General features: G+C 43.0%; 1 long non-coding RNA gene across 1 annotated transcript; it reads left to right on the top strand.

The window, feature by feature from the left end:
* Positions 1-235: 235 nt before the first annotated feature.
* Positions 236-5,681, top strand: LOC145347830 (uncharacterized). Its single transcript, XR_013887862.1, has 2 exons — positions 236-492; positions 4,997-5,681. It is a non-coding gene; the product is annotated as an uncharacterized LOC145347830 (long non-coding RNA).
* The last annotated feature ends 7,804 nt before the right edge of the window (positions 5,682-13,485 follow it).

The following is a 13,485-nucleotide window of genomic DNA, read 5'->3' as shown; positions in this document are numbered from 1 at the left end:
TTGATAGCCCTGAAAACAGGTATGGGGATTGCAATATGTAATAAACCAACACAAATTCAATGAATTTCAGGCATCATTCCAATTTTGTGCTGCTTTCTTATTTGAATGATTTCTGCATACAGTGTTCATTGGCTGCGCAAACCAATAGAAGGTTGAAAATCGTAAATCCATAGTGCCACTTAAAGCTACTACTTAAACCAGGCATTCACCTCTAAAGGGGTGGTGCATTATGGCAGGAATAGGTTCAGGCAGTCATACAGGAAGTGAATCAAACTTGGAAAACTGAGAAGCATGACAAAACAAGATTTTCAGGCACTGCCCTGGAGGCCTTGGTGAAAGAGGTGGAAAATAGGAGCAATATCACAACATCACAAACTCTCAGGAGTCTAGGAATGGGAGCGGATAGCCATGTTGTTCAACGCCAGTAGTCTCGCTTTAAGGACCTGTATGCAGTACCACAAGAAGTCCATTGTCCTCACATGAGTGGTCAAGGTCAGTGATTGCAACTTCAAATAACATATCATATCATCTGCATACTAGCCTCAAACATTGCTCAAATCCCTATCACTCACCAACCAACAATTTCTTTCAGACCAGACGTGTCTAACAGTCATATGCTTTACCTCACCCTCACACACTTGAAGTATTTTTTTGAGGAGACAACAGGAGATGCCCCCATCAGCTGGAGAACCGGCAGGAGCCTGGGTCTCCTCCTTTCAGCAAAAAATGCCAAATGGTGCTGATCAGGCTCTTAACTGACTAGTAGCTGATCTTCCACAAGATTAAGGGACCCAAGCCAAAGGTGAGTGATGGCTAAATAGGGGTTGTAGGGGAAAGTGCAGCAATGATAATGGTTGGCTCTCATTGGGCACCCCCCTTCTTGATGCCAAATCTCTTGGTCAGACACTGAGTGCTTTTGAACATGGTATCCCACAGAAGTTTGCTTTTTGGGCTTCCCACATAATGAGATCCTCACCTCTTGCTGGGTGAATACCAGGCTGTTGAGAAGCCTTCCCATCCCAAACCTAATCAGGGCAGAGGTGAGAAGCAGGCAGGGACCCACCTGTCACCCTCCTGCCCAATTAAATGCCCAGTCTCCTTGGGGGAGGGCATGAAATATCATGCTTAGTTTCATGCCCGCATCTCACAGTTTACACACCCTGCCAGCTATTCAACAATGGTAGCCACATCGATTATATGACACTCACTGATACACTTCCCTGCCTTTTGCAGGATAAGGTAATTCACAATCGGAGGAAGCATGAGCTGTCTGGAGCATATCAGAATCGTAGAAACATAGAATCCCTACGGTGCAGAAGGAGACCATTCAGCCCATTTAGTCACCCTGACCACAATCCCATTCACACCCCATTCCCATAACCTCATGTATTTACCCTAGCAAGTCCCCCTGACACTATGGAGCAATTTAGCATGGCCAATCCACCTAACCTGCACATCTTTGGACTGTGAGAGGAAGTCAGAGCACCCAAAGGAAACCCATGCCCCAAAAACAGGAAGGATGTGCAAACTCCACATAGTGACCCAAGCTGGGAATCAAATGCAGGTCCCTGGCACTGTGAGGCAGCAGTGCTAACCACTGTGGCACCATGCCATTAGGCATGCATGCATGTCCTAACCCCCATGGAGGAAATGGTGCTGACCATTATTGGAATGGCTATGACTGAGGCTGTAGCCAGTGATGAAGCTGAAACTATTAAAGTTGACAATATCCTCAAACCTAATCATCCTCCTCATATCTCACTTTTCTCCAAAAGACGATGGGGATGATTCTCTGACCTCACTGTGCTGTTAGTATGTCATGCAGATGCTGGAGAGTAGTGAATCTAAAAATCTGCTTCGTGCTTGGCACTAAAGTTTGCAATTCTCCTGGCCCCTTTCTGATAGCACAAAAGATGTGAGGCTAATTAGCATGAGATTGACTGCATTTCAATCTCATTAGCAAGTTTGGCATGTGACCCACTCTGTCCCTGAACGTACCCATCTCCAGTGGGACGTAACTTGAGCACAAATCACTATTGTTCCTCTGAAGTGTGGTTCTGGTGCAACAGATGTGAGGGAGAGTGAGGAGGTAAGCACCAACCTCAATAGTGAAAGGAGGTGGGTCAGCCGCTGCTGTGAGTGGTTTCTGGGATACTCCATGGGACTGAGGGTAGCTGGTGTGAGCTGTGGACCTTGCCACCTATGGCTACCATTTCCTGCTCCAGGCTTTCCACCATGTTAGCCACTCTTATAGTGATGGCTGGATGCCAAGCAACGTCAGCACCATCTGCTGCACTTTAAGGCTGTGGGACTCCTCCAAACAGCTTCACAGTTGCTGGAATGTCTTTAACACCCCCTTCCTGCAATGCCTGGCTCTGCTTCTGCGTCCCCAGCAGCTTTGTGAGAACATTTTCTGCCGCCACCTGGCTGTGTCCTTGGATCTGGCAGACCTCCACCTGTCCTACCCCTCGGACTTCCACCTCCACCTAATGTGCATCAGCAGCAGTGTGGTGCTCACCAGCAAGTGACTCCAAAGCCTACGAGCTAATTCCACCCACCGAGGTGTATCTCTGCTCTGGTTGATGGAGCGGATGATGTTTGTGACAACTGGTTGGTGTTTTTTTTGGAGCTTTTCATCAAGGTGCTGGTAGGTGTCGCAGGGGGGCAGGGCCTGCTGGGGAGACAGAGGTGGGTGGGGGCGGGGGCTGATTCCTAAGGGCCCGGCCTTATCCGGTGTTGCTCCTGGAAGAGAAGACGTGGATATGTGCAAGGGAGGGATGAGTATCTGGGCAACTTGACACTTACTTATGAAAGGTCTAAATGGATGAAGGTTTTGTAAATTCTCACTTTTATGGCACACGCCACCATCACAGTCGCTCACAGTCCTCTCAGGTGCCTCCCATGTGTGGTCCATCGCATGTTGGTAGGGAGCTGCATGTTGGTAGGGAGCTGCAGTTTGGGGGTTCCACTGCCTGTATGCTCCCACTCCCTTCGGTTGTGTGCCACCATCTTCTGGCATTAGGTGCTGGTCTCAGTCTGAGACCACGGGCACTGACTGCTGCAGCCGCCATTTTCCAGGCCACATTAGAGTCCCTGCTTCATGGTCATCCTCCATCCCAGGGATAGAGGATGGCTGACTGCTTCTCCATGGTGTCCAGCAGTCTTCCAAGCTATCCCTCAGTAAACTGTGGGGCTGGTCTGCATGCTGCCATCTTCCTGGTATGATTGGCTGTAAGTACAGTGGGGGGAGTATTTAAATGCAGCTCCCCCTTGTTACATTGCACAGCTTCAGCCACTTCAGGTGAGTCATATGCCTGGGGATCCATAATGGCATGTTTCACATGGAGGCTCTTCCAGTGCACTATGTGTCAGTGGATTGCGGTGCAGTGTGCGCCGAAGAGACCGGCACGGATTACTATTATTCTCACCATTATGACACCTTAGAAATATTTTGGGAGAATTCCACCCCTATGTCACTGACAATATGATTGTGTTGTCACTTGATTTCACAGTCACAGCCAGCAGCTCAAATACCAACAGTGCGGGTGTAGGTCAGAGGTGGGATTTGAAAGCGATGACATCAAACATGAGTGGCCTGCGGTTGTGGCAGGAGTAATACCTGTGCCAAAGTTGCAAAAGCTGCTGAGGACTCAGATGAACACTTCGATCGTACAGCCTACAAAAGAACACTGATGAGTTTGCATTAAAAAAAACTTGGTACATTGGGAGTAGTGTCAAGGAACATGGAGGAGTGAAGCACCAATTTAATACAATTTGCACAAAACTTGGAACCCATCCCTTCTAGCGTGGAACTGATAACGAATACTGTTTGCACATTTGGGACCCAATCATGAATGTAACAACTGAATGTTGGAGCCACTCATTGTCTGAAGTGCAGCTTAGACTGCTGTCACCCAAGGTCAGTTTGCAAGTTCAGACTGCCAGTATCATGGTTGTGAATTACAGTGTACAAAGGTTTGCAGGATTTCACAGCAGTACAGCAATCAGTACTCAGCAGCTTACTAGGATTGATGAGGTGGCTGTGGTTCCATGGAGCACAAAGCTCATATGTGTCCTTCCATCCCTGCCGCTCCACCAGCACCCTTGCTGTTGCTTGACAAACAGCCCATCTGGACTGCTGCTTCCCTAGCCCAAATAATGTAGTACAGTGGCTTTTAGGTTGTTCAAGGTCATCCTGCAGGATCACCTGGCATCTCCTCCGCTGGTACGTAGCAGCCTTTCACCAGGCATGTTGATTTTGACTTGATTCGATTTTGATTTATCATTGTCACATCTATTGGGATACAGTGAAAAGTATTGTTTCTGACACGCTGTTCTAGACAAAACACACCATTCATAGCATACGTAGGGAAGAAGGAAAGGAAAGGGTGCAGAGGGTGGTTCAGTCATAGCTAGAGTATAGAGAAAGATCAATTTAGTATAAAGTAGGTCCATTCAAAAGTCTGAGGGCAGTAGAGAGTGTTCTTAAGTCGGTTGGTACATGACATCAGACTTTTGTATATTTTTCCAGATGGAAGAATGTGGAAGAGAGTATGTCTGGGGTGTGTGGTGTCCTTGGTTATGCTGGCTGCTTTTCTGAGACAGCGAGAAGTGTAGATACAGTCAATGGATGGGAGACTGGTTTGTGTAATGGACTGAGCTTTGTTTACAACTCTCTGTAGTTTCTTGTGGTCTTGGACAGTGCAGGAGCCATATCAAGCTGTGATACAACCAGAAAGGTGCTTTCTATGGTGCAGTTGTAAAAGTTGTTGAGTCATGCAGACACGCCATATTTCCTTAGCCTCCTGAGGAAGTAGAGGTTTTGTTGGGCTTTCTTAACTAACACTGCAATGGAGCATTTGGCACATAAAAGATACGCACAAAGGGAATGCAAAAGTATGATTAGTTGACTATTTTATCCAATATGACATGATTTAATTTAAAAATATGGCTTGGAATATTCATTTTATGAGGGCTTTAATTTTTTTCATTGTAGTCAATGTGATTGTCACAGAGTGAAGATGGAGTGTGGGACAGTTGATGAATGACGAATTGTTTTCCGGAATCTGGTATCACGCTTGCATTGTTCTTCATGGAAGCCTGGCTAGAAAGGGGGTGCATTTGCCTTCCACCTCCTCCTGCTCATCAACTGCTCATACGAACAGCAACTGAAGTGTATTTAGCTTGGATTGAATAGAGGGTTTTAGTGACCTCCCTTAGACTGGATGACAACAGGGAGATATTGCAAATATTTCCAATTGTAACCTGGAAGGAGCCAAACGCATAAAGATTCATTGCAAATTTGCCTCCACTCCCACTACCTTGAGGTAGCAATTAAAGCTGCAGCAAGTACAAATTTCAGTGACGACATTCATTGTGCACACACGTTATGCACCTTGTTCCTTACTGATGTTCAGGTATCAAAATTGTTCCCTGAGAACCTTCTGTTGAGCGTCCTTTCTCTCTTCCTCATTCTTCCAGAAACTTCTCTTGCTCTGCCTGTATTACTCCAATCATATTGCCTGTACCTTTAAGACTTGATTATCTGTAAAGACTCGCATTCCAACCATTATTTTGTAAATTGAGTTTGTGTCTTTAAATGCGCTGTTTGTGAACAGAACTCCCACTTACCTGATGAAAGCTAGTGGATTCTGCTACCAAATAAACCTGTTGGACTTTAACTTGGTGTTGTGAGCCTTCTTACATATTACTCCAAGTCATGCAGTATTCCAAGGGAATTGTCCTATTAGTTACACCCTTGTATGGAGGCAACTGACTTGTGTAACACTCTTGGAGTCAGTAAAAACTCTTTCAGCATCTGCCACAGCACACCTTGTAGTCTTTTGCAATTCAAACCAACTGTAGAAAATATCAAACACTTGTAGAATCATAGCAGCAAAAGCAATCAATTGACAACCAAATTGGAAGAATTTGAGGCAAACACAGAAAATGCTGGAATGACACAGCAGCTATTGCAGCATCTGTGGAGAGAGCAACAGAGTTAATTGGCGGAATTCTGCGCAAGATGTGCCCCAAGACCAGAAATTTCTGCCTAAGCTCCACAGATCTTTGAATGGTCTGCTGAATTTTCTATCTCACCCCCTATGATTCCCATGATGGGCAAGATGGAAGAATTTCAACCAATGTTTCAGGTTGTAACCGTTCAGCAGAACAGCAGTAGTTGATGATGCCTCTAAATGGTACTGATGGGGCACTCCATTCTACTGTTTAACATATATTCATCAGTATGAAGTTAAGAAAGGGCATTAACTGGAGCACTGAACTCCAAAATGACAATTCTAGTTGCACACTGATTGACTTGTTGATAGAGGTCTTAAATCTGCCTGTTTTGCTTAAATTACAGCAGACATTCACTGTGCACAACATGGATGTCATTTTAGACATTGAAGTGCACTCGGAACATTGAAGAAACAGGTGCTATTAAGCCAGTTTTTTGCCCATTATAATTCCAAAGGACTACGATGACATGTTTGGGGAGTGGTACATTGTGGAAATGCCAGTGTTAGGATAAAATTTTAAACCAAGAACCCATTTGCCTTCTCAGTTGGGCATGAAAGATCATACAATACTATTTAAAGGAGAGCAGGAAAGTTCTTTTTGTGGGTTTGTAAAACTTTTCTCTGCAACTTATCCGTAAAATGAATGCTTGCACATTTATTTAACTGATATCTATGGGGCCTTGCTGTGCACAAATCAACTACAGTGTTTCCTATTGTACAAAAGTGATGATACTTCCAAAACTGATCTTCATTCCTGAGAAATTACTTCAGGAAATAGATTGTATATTAATATAGAATTATAAAACACTTACATTTTATATTAAAATACTAAGTTGGAATAAAAGTTACAGCTTTGGAATGCAGAAGTACATTCCATTCATGTTTAACATTGTGATTTTTCTCCAGGAAGATTGTGCTTTCTAACTTTCCACATCCTTCCCCAGTGACATCATAAGGTTCTCACCCACAAAGGGCGAGAACCTCATTTTAATGGCTTTAAATATATTTTAATATTATTAGCCAGACCCCCCCATCACATGATTCCTCTCCTCACTGAATATTGAAATCTTGCCAATGTGATGTTACATTGCCTAGGTTAACAACAGATTTTCCAAGATGAGATTCAGTCAAGGGGACCCCCAGGGTGCAAAGATAAGTATAGCTTCTCAAGGAGAGTAACAAGGCAGTCCTGGCACAGGTTGGCACTGCCAGGTTAGTACATCCCCCACTTGGCAGTGCCACCCTGTGGCAAGGGACAGTGCCAAGGACGACACCCATAGGTGCATCATGGTGAGGGTGGGGTGGGGAACTATTTCCAGTTTTGTGTGCTGGAGGAGTGGAGCAGCAGTGAGGGGAGAACTTGCAGGCATGGGGTGGAGCGGGCAGTGAAGTAGGGAACACCGGCGGTACCGCCACAATGTTGGGGGGAGGATTCCTTTGAAGTACGTATGTTGTGTGGGTGGGGGGGTGGATGATGAGAAATCCCCCAGTACCTCGCACCCCGCCAGAGTTACAGCATAAACCCCACCTTTTTATTTCACTCAATGAAGCTCAAGAGCTGAAGTGAAATGAAAACCGAACCATGCAGCTGGAAAGCTCACATCCTGTTTTCAGTCTGAATAGTACATGGATGAGGTGCTTGTGATTTATCCGTACGCAATCGATATCAATAGATTTCAGTTTGAGCCTGATACCGTCCAATGTTAAAGAAGTCCAAGAGATAGTGAAAGTAATTCTATCATTCCATTCAAGAGAAAATCTGTTTGCATATAGATCAATAAATTACCAAGAGACCTCATAATAAAGATTTGTGGAGGAAGGGAAGAAAGATGCATGAAAGGTTCAATAGATAGATGAAGATAAATTATTTGTTCTGGTGCAAAGAGAGCTAGGACCCTGAGGGCAGAAATAGGCTGGAAGGAAAGAAGTTTGAGCTAATTGAAAGGTTATTTGATTTGTGCAGATCTGTTCCTTCCTGAAACAGCTCTACAGTGCCTGTTTGCTTTCAGGAAGCTTATTTGAATGGTTGTCTTAAATGGCTGCTTCTAGTCTGTTTTTTTGGGTTGTAAAATTTGAATAACCTGCCCAGAGATTTCTGAAAGTAAATTACACACCAAAATGTTTCACAATTTTAAACAAACATTTGTGTTGTGTTCATTTGTGATGTCCCTTCATAAGGTAGGGGCATTCCAATTTAACGTTTCTGAGACCTGCCTAGCAGATTATCTCATCTTAAAACCAAACTCGTTATCAAGTTTTTCAATCAGTTCTTTTTTAAATACATTTTCAATAATACCACAGAGAATATTATAGTGCAAACCATGAATCATAGAACCCTACAATGCAGAAGGAGGCCACTTGACCCATTGAGTCTGCATCAACAACAATCCCACCCAGGCCCTTTCCCCATAACCCTATGCATTTACTCTAGCTAGTCCCCCTGACACTAAGGGGCAGTTTAGCATAACCAATCCACCTAACCTGCACATCTTTGGACTGTGGGAAGAAACCGCAGTATCTGGAGGAAACCTACGCAGACACAGGGAGAATGTGTAAACTCCACACAGACCCAAGCCGGGAATTGAATCTGGGTCCTTGGTGCCGTGAGGCAGCAGTGTTAACCACTGTGGCGCTGTGCTGCCCTTTCTTGTTCTCCATGTTTGTCAAAATATTTGCATAAAAAATGTTTGACAGTTATTTTTTATTAATGATATGGTGGGATGGGCCAGGGCGGAGTGTTGGAGGAGAAGAAATTTTAAAGTGTCATGCAGTGTTTTCAAATTAGTGATATCATGATCACTTTTCATCATAGATAATCACAGCCTGGATCTTGTGCTTCTCAGGAGCTTGTGATCGGTAGGCCCAGAAGCAGATGCAATATGAGTTTTAGCTGTGATTGGACCCTGACTGCGATTTCACGTTGGCTACCCATTAATTGGGAAAGGCTCAGCACTTCCAGGGGAAGAGTGGATGCATAGAAAAGTGAGGTTACAGGTGAGTCCTTCAAACAAGCACCCTGAAAACAAACAGCAATTGTGGAGCTGTTGCAGGGAGCTGCAGATCTGTACGAATTAAATGAGATGAAAAGAATATAGTAAATGCAGCACGTTCAAACATCTGACAGCAGAATTAAAAAAAACCCGAGTCCCTATTCACCATTTTTCATTATGTTTCAGCGGGACATTTCATTCCACCCTGGATCAAAGTTGTAGTGAAAATGTGAAGGCTGCTTGGCCGATTGACCCATCCGCCAACTATAAAAGTTGATGGCCATGTAAAATCACTAACAATTGCGTTCTTAACCTGCTTAACCATAATGTTGCACCTGAGCACAGTGACATCAGGATGCAAGCCTGCCCAATCAATATAAAATTCTGGCTCAAGCAAAACAAGATTCACCAAATGTTTCTGTAAAAAGATTCCCTGTAATGAAGTATTATTGAGTGCAGTGAATCTGGAGTCAGAGCATTCAAAGGCAGGTTCTTAATTCCACTAATAAATGCTGAAACTTTGAATTGAAGCAGAAAAGACATAAACAGTAGTCTACTCAAAATCCGAAAATTGATCTAGATATGATGAGAAAATCGATGGGCTGAATGGCCTCTTCTCATAAGTATGATAGAATCCCTATAGTGCAGGTGGAGGCCATTCAGTTCATCGAGCCTGCAACAACAACAATCTCACCCAGGCCCTATATATTTACACTGCTAGTTGCCCAAACACTAAGGGACAATTTAGCACGGTCAATCAACTTAACCTGCAATTCTTTGGACTGTGGGAGGAAACTGGAGCACCTGAAGGAAACTCATGCAGACACAGGGAGAATGTGCAAACCCCACACAGACAAGTGACCCGAGGCCAGAATTGAACCTGTGTCTCTGGTGCTGTGGGGCAGCAGTGCTAAGCACTGTGCTGCCTCATTCTTACAGATCTCTTAGAAAATGAGAAATGATGGGGGGAGAGGGGAATTTTAACTGTTTGTTGCTTATTTCTCACCTGATAAATGAAGTAAGAGCAGAGGTAAATCTGAACACCCATTTGCTGGCCTATTTCAATTTTTATGCCGACCCTTATGGATGATGGGTCATTTGATCAAAAATCATTATGACCTGAAGTATTAACTCAGCTTCTCTCCACGGGTTCTCTCTGATCTGCTAAGCATTTCCAGCATTTTCTATTTTTATTTGCTTTAAATGGATGCTCAGACATCCCACCCAAAACAGATGGAAGGCATTTTAAACATTTGGTGAATGTGGTACAGTAGCTTTAGGTCCCTGATTGCAACTTGCATGGAAAAAATGTGAAATGCTCCCTTATCCTAGTTTTCCAAGGTTTCAAATTGCTTAACCTACAGTCCTTAAAGATACCTTTGAGAGCCACTCTGTAAAGGTAAGATTTTTAAGATCCTTAAAAAATCTTTAAGATTTTTGCAGGGGCAGGAGACCCATTTTTGTCTGTCCCCTCAAAATTCTTTCACTATGCTGCTGGTCTAACTTTGTTTCCCTCACCAAAGGCTCTGTGACTTTTTCCCATGGCTCACTCTCTCACCGCATCCCCCTCACTCCTCCCCAACCCCTAACAATCCCTACCTGCCAATGGCTCAATGCAAAATCTGATCCCTTTGCACTAGACAAGTGCGTTTCAGCCTGTTTGGGTTCTGCAGTTCGCCAATAAATTTTAGACAGGGCTCAAACCTGAAATTGGTTCAGGCCTCCTGAGTGTAGCCTTATGCAATTGTCTTAGACTCATTGCGGATGTGTCTTATTAGGTCTGACTTCAGAATCTCTCCAATATACCTTTAAGCATATCTTAATTCCTAAAAATCTCAAAACATTGTACCCACATTGAGTGGCGGGATTTTAGAGTCCACCAAGAATTCGTGCTATGTGGTTAAAATTGGTAATACACGCTAGGATAGATTTGAATTTAGATTCAGGACTGAGTGACCAGAAATGTCTTAGTCAGCTTACAAAGGCACTATGGTGGTCACCCCCCTGAAAGTGAACTTCCACTGGGAACTCAGAGCATCCATGTGATCCAGGTGGTATGTAATATGTAAATTGTAATATGTTTCAATATGTAAATTGAGAATGTATGCTGAAAACAGGAGCCCAATTGCAGTGTTGATGGAGAATTAGGTGAAGCATACTATACATAGCTCTGGCCAGGTTTATCAACTGGCATCACAGAAGAATATTGGTCCATAAGAATACTGTGTGCTGCTGCCACTCTGGGGTTCCTATCATTCTAGGATCAATCTCGTCGCAACCATCTCCTGACCAATCTTTCTGCCAATTTATGGGTTGCCTGTTATTCTACTGGCTTGAGTCAGCAAGTTAGAGTGGATACCCATTTGGTGCCTCATTATTCATGATGAAGCCCAGCCCTCAAATTGGAGGAAGCCTTTCATCAGCAGTGTTTGGTGACTAGTCAACACACTTTGCCAGATGGTATCCCAATGGTTAAAATCAAAACCCCATCCCAAGACTAATGTGTTAAATTAGACTCTGAACCAGGCATGTAACAAAATAATGATGTCTGTTGAAATAATGCAAGCAGCCCATTTGATGGCACACATCTACAAACTTCCATTCCCTCCACCACCGATGCTCAGTAGCAGCCATGTGTACTATTGACAAGATGCACTGCAGCAATTCACCAAAGATCTTTAGATAACATCTTCCAAACCCATGACCACCTCCATCTAGAATGACAAGGGCAGCAGCTACATGGGAATACCACCAATGGCAAGTTCCCCTCCAAGCCATTCACCACTCTGACATGGAAATATATCGCCATTCCTTTGCAGTCGCTGGTAAATATCATGGCACTCCCTCTTTAACTGCATTGTGGGTCAATCACACCACATGAACTGCAATGATTCAAGAGGACAGCTTACAACCACCTTCTCAAAGAACCTAGGAATGGGCATTAAATGCTGGCCAGCCAGCGATGCCCATGTCCCATGAATGAATAAAAGAAAGCTTTATTCAATCTTTGCCAGTAAAATAATGGAAAATTATGGGTGTAATTCTCCGGTTGCTCATGCCCCACAACCACTGCCAGCAAGAGCGGAGAATTTGGCACTCAGCCAAATCTCTGTTCACTGCAGCAAGACTGGAGACTTACAGCTGCAGGCAAGGTCAGAGATTTCCAGCCTACATTTCATAATTGGATAGCAGTTTTAGTTACCACTCTGGTGCAGTCGCTAGGGTAACCAGATTTTATTGAAAGTCTCTGATTATTCAGTTTTCATTCTACTTGCCACAGTAAGACACTGTCAATTCTTTTTCTCTAATTCACCATTCTGAGAAATTAGATTACAAAACTGACTCTGATTATTATATAAGATGATGAAGCCTTTTGAAATTTAGGAATCAATTAACTTAAAAAAAACCATTCTTAATAGCAATGTAAACCAAATATAGAGTGTGAATGAGGTTTTAACTTTGACACTGGTGTAAAACAAGCAATATCAAATTAGTTAACAGTACGTACCATCCAATTTTCTCAATGACTTAAATGAAAAGAAAAATCAACAATAGTGCATGATAAGTAGATACTTCTATCTCGCTGGTTTTACTCTATTACTCCCAAAATTAAAATTAACCACATTGTCTTTTTAAAAATTCTTTCATAGGATATGGGTATCACTGGTTAGGCCAGCACTTATTGCCCATCCCTAATTGCCCTTGAGAAGGTGGTGATGAGCCACCTTCTTGAACCACTGCAGTCCATGTGGGGTGCAACCCACTGTGCTGTTAGGGAGGAAATTGGAGTATTCACTGAAGCTATTGTAGAATTCCTCCTGTGTTGTCACAAATTGTCTTAGTGAATGCAGTTTGCAATAATACAACTGCTATCATTAGTTAAACATTGTAGATTTCCTGACTTTCAAATTCAAATGCAAAATTTCTTGTGGGGTATAATTGACAAGTTATGCTGAAATTTACACCTGAAGTTGTGCCCATTTTGTCATCAGTAATTTATTACTGATAGCATGTTTTTAATTCCAGATTAATTTTCTAACTGTATTTAACTTCCCTAGATGTCAGGATGGGATTTAAACTCAAGTCATTTTAACTCAAAATGACGGCTTTACTGCTCACATCAATAAACAGAGGGATCCAATGGTTTATCTGGCTAATGATGAGGATTGCTCATTGTCCATGCTTTTGTCTTTTTTGAAGGGGTAAATTGTAATTGAATTAATTAGGAAAAAACCCAACGTCAATTTTTAATTATATAACGTCAACTTTGTCCACAGTCTCTATTATTACAAAACACAGAAAATAAGGGAATAGGGCAAATATTTCAGTCAGTTGCTGTTTTGACCAAATAAAGAAAAATATTTAATCAGAAGGCTGATTTTGTAATAGAAATTCCTGTCATTGAGCATTAGTCTCTGTTCTTAGTGATATTAATATCAAAAGGAATCACACTTCATTGGAACAGTTTAGCAAGT

The sequence above is a fragment of the Carcharhinus amblyrhynchos genome, chromosome 9 (assembly GCF_965287045.1).
Source record: "Carcharhinus amblyrhynchos chromosome 9, sCarAmb.v2.hapA, whole genome shotgun sequence".
NCBI lineage: Eukaryota > Metazoa > Chordata > Chondrichthyes > Carcharhiniformes > Carcharhinidae > Carcharhinus > Carcharhinus amblyrhynchos.
Note: the sequence above shows the minus strand (reverse complement) of the source record. Positions and strands in the feature narration are given on the sequence as shown.